The sequence below is a fragment of the Elephantulus edwardii genome, unplaced genomic scaffold (genome assembly GCF_000299155.1).
Source record: "Elephantulus edwardii isolate Elephantulus edwardi_28Jun2011 unplaced genomic scaffold, EleEdw1.0 scaffold00006, whole genome shotgun sequence".
In the NCBI taxonomy this organism is placed as follows: domain Eukaryota; kingdom Metazoa; phylum Chordata; class Mammalia; order Macroscelidea; family Macroscelididae; genus Elephantulus; species Elephantulus edwardii.
This window is the reverse complement of record NW_006399756.1, coordinates 36,636,640-36,640,418: the sequence shown is the minus strand read 5'-3', so window position 1 is coordinate 36,640,418 and position 3,779 is coordinate 36,636,640. Positions and strand designations below refer to the sequence as shown.

The window sequence follows — 3,779 nt, the reverse complement described above, 5'->3', positions numbered from 1 at the left end:
GCATCTGCTACTTGAAATGTATCGATTAGTATCCCATCAAATCCTGAAACCTTATTTTTGTCAGTGCCTTCAGTGCTGCCTGAACTTCTTCATTCATAAACATGGGCTCTTGTTCGTTTGCTGTTTCTTTTGAGATAGAAAAGAGATCAGATAGAAAAGAAGAAAACAAATATAGGGAGATGAATGATGCCAGGCTTGGTGCCCAAGTGCATGGACCAAGGCTGGGACCTTCCCCCAGAGCAGCACAGGGAGCAGGTGTACACAAGCACTCCCACAGAGCTTGTGTCTTGAATTCAGACTTGTAGGAAGTAGGAGTGGCATCCATTTCCTAAACAACATGCTTCCTGAAACTCTACGAACTTTGATATATGATGATTGTTATAGAAAGGCTTCAGGCCTTTTGTTTATATGGTCACTATGAGTTGTGCTTGAGTTAGTGGCAATCATTAACAACAACAACAGTGCAACCTGACTCTTAAAATTATTTTCAGAATTGTTAACTTCTCTTTTCCACTTCCTTTATGCCCCTTTCACCACCTAATAAATGTTGGTCTCTGTATATTAACCTCTTTTGTATTATCTTTTGTATTAGCAAAGTGATGCAATATCTGTTTTTCCAAATGACTTATTTTGCCATTTAATTTCGTTTAATAAGACATTCTTAAGGCTTGCAAGGTAGGGAGATAACAACCTCAATTAAAGAGTTGACCAATAATACAACACAACTCTCTGGATTCTCAGGTGAATGATCAGTTGGGGATTTATGTCCCTGAGAAAGCCAGTGCTCCATGTTTGTATATAGCAATATACCAAAAGGCTTAGGCCACGGACACACAGTATCAGACAAGTAGAACTGAAGCTGCAGGTCATTTGCCCTACGTCTTACATGCATTTCTTCAAGGAAGTATTCAGATCAACCCTGTCTTCAGTATTTACTGAGTGAGTATTTTGATGCAAAATTATGAGATTTTTCATAATGACTTCCAGGATCAATAATTGAATTAATACTTAACAAGACCAGTTTATTGAAATAAGATGTCAGAAAAGTTTGATTTTGTAACCTTTTAAGCATGAATGGACCCTGATTTCCTTGAATTCTGTAAGATGAACAAAAGAAAAGCCACCTATTAGCTCCCATACCTTACTTAGGGTAAGTATATTCCCTGACTTTTTTTTAAAGAGCAATTATGTTGTTGCTTTGAGATCAACGGCTCTTCTCTGACCTCCTTCCTTTTGCTGGTGTTTACAAGTCTTTATGTGTATCTAACACATAACTTTTGCCAATTCCATTTCTTATAATTTTCATAATGTATTGACAGCAATTGGGTCACCTCTCTTGGGAATGGGAACAAATATGGACATTTTCTAGTCACTCTGCCTTGCAGCTGTTCTTCAAATTTCCTGGCATTGCCTAGTGAACATGTGTTTTGCTTAAAATGTGTTCAGTTTCTTTAAGGTTAACTTATAAGTTGATATTTTGTATTCAAGTCTTAAACATTGTTGTTGTCAATAGAGTGACAATTCAAATGATTTGTTCAGCATTAGAAACACACTGGAATGGGAAACCACCACGCTCATAAGTGAAGATGTGAAGGTTTTTGTGAGAGAGGCCCAAGCAGGGACAGAAATATGGGACAAGAGGAAGACTGATTGAGTAGGCCATGACTGAGATAACAATAAGGCTGATAGACACAGAGAAAACCTTGCACAGATTGAATACAAATGCTTAGGTAAGTCCAAGCAGGTTATAAAAATTTACAATCGGACTGGCAGTTTACTTTAAATGAATTCTTTTCAGAATTCTGATTGGATGTAAAACAGATCTAGGTGCCAGAGCTTCTGATAAGTAATCATGTTAAGGTTCCCCATCTCTTACCAAGCAAGCGAACCCTGCTTGCTCAAGCTGTGCCTTCCTGGTTGCCTGGGAAATTTAGACAATGAGTTGGCTATTGGCTCGAGCTTTCTTCTTGAGACTTTTTTTTTTTTTTACATTCTCACCAAGAAAGAAAATTTTTCCCAAAACTATTTTATACCAAAGCATCTGTGTCAACACACTTTTTCCAAGGGTCCATTTTTTTCTAAATCCTGATTTGATTGTAGAGGAAAAATTTCTGAGTGATCATTGTTTAATTAGAAAAGGAATCCAAGGATGGCATTTGTGTAAAGTCTAATTTAGTTTTGCTAAAACAGGTTTAAATTTGGGTATTGTATTTTTTTTATCAAAACATTAGAAATCTGTTTTACAATGTTGAGAAAGTAGATTAAAGCATGAATTGTGAGCCCTGCATCCACCCAGCACTAGCAGCTCCCTCTGGCAGCAGCGCCACAGTCTCTCCTTATCTGTGGCCACGGGAAAGAGCTTTGTCTGGTTCCTGCACGAAAAGGACTGCATGACCAACCCACTGGCCAAGCTCGAGGCCAAGACTGGTGTGAGCGGAGCTACATCACACTGGGTGTCATCGAACTCGTGGCCTTCTACCTGATTTTCAGTTATGTAGTCTCTCTCCTTTGTAACCTGATCGGATTTGGCTCCCCAACCTACATCTCCATTAAAGCCATAGAGAGTCCCAACGAAGATGATGATACACAGAGGCTGACCTAGTGGGTAGTGTATGGTGTGCTCAGCATTGCTGAATTTTTCTCAGGATCTCTTTCATGGTTTCCCTTTTACTACATGCTGAAGTACGGCTTCTTGTTGTGGTGCGTGACTCCAAGCCCTTCCAACGGGGCTGAATGGCTCTACAAGCTCATCACCTGCCATTTCTTCCTGAAGCGTGAGAACCAGGTAGATAGTGTGATGAAGGATCTGAAAGACAAAGCCAAAGAGACTGCAGAAACCATCACTAAAGAGGCCAAGAAGGCCACGGTGAATTTCCTGGGGGAAGAAAGGAAGGAACACCTAAACCAAAGACTGGATGCAACTTTCCTGCCCTCTCCTGCCCTTCCTGTCAGAGCTAATGTTATACTAGGGACATACAATTAGATATATTTTTTAAAAAAGAAATGTGTTGTGAGTTTTTTTTGCTTATTTTTACTATGTACATTGTTATTGTTGTTTGTGTCATAGAGCTCTAAATGCTGCTCTATCCTGTGCCAACCTCATTGTCCCCAACACACCTACTCCCAATACCTCAATCACTAAATTGATCCATCTCATTGAGGGTCGTCCTCTCCTGCGTTGTCCCTCCACTTTCCCAAACATGACGCCCCTCTCCAAGGATTGGTCTCTTCTTATAACATGCCCACAGTATGACAGATGAAGCTTCAGAATCCTTGCCTCCAAAGAACAGTCTGGTTTCATCCTCTCCAGAACAAACTTGTTTGTTCTCCTAGCAGTCCATCGTATACTCAACACTCTTCTCCAGCACCACAGCTCAAAAGCATCAATTCTCTTTCTGTCATCCCTAGTCACTGTCCAACACTCTGATGCATAGCATGTAATTGCGAAGACTATAGCCTGGATCAGGCACACCTTAGTCTTCAGCCTGATGTCATTGCTCTTCAGTACTCTGGAGAGGTCCCTGACTGCCGCAGGCTGCTGCACTCAGGAGGGGCTGCGAGTCTAGAGTCTTGAAGAGGGAACACGAAGGTGGGTAGAAGTTTGGTGGAGGGACAGTGAAAGAACACAAGACACACAGTCAAGTGATCTTGATAATTTTAATTCTAAGTCATTCTCATTCTCCTTCTTCTTCTTCCTGCCTATTGCATTTATCATGATACATTTATATCCCATTTTTACAATTAGGGGCTTAATCAACAGCCAGAAAAAAACAATCAAA

The 3,779-nt window shown here is 40.4% G+C and overlaps 1 pseudogene; it reads left to right on the top strand.

Annotated features, from left to right (window-relative positions):
* The window catches only part of LOC102860831, a 4,952-nt pseudogene extending 1,969 nt beyond the window's left edge, over nt 1-2,983 (top strand).
* The last annotated feature ends 796 nt before the right edge of the window (nt 2,984-3,779 follow it).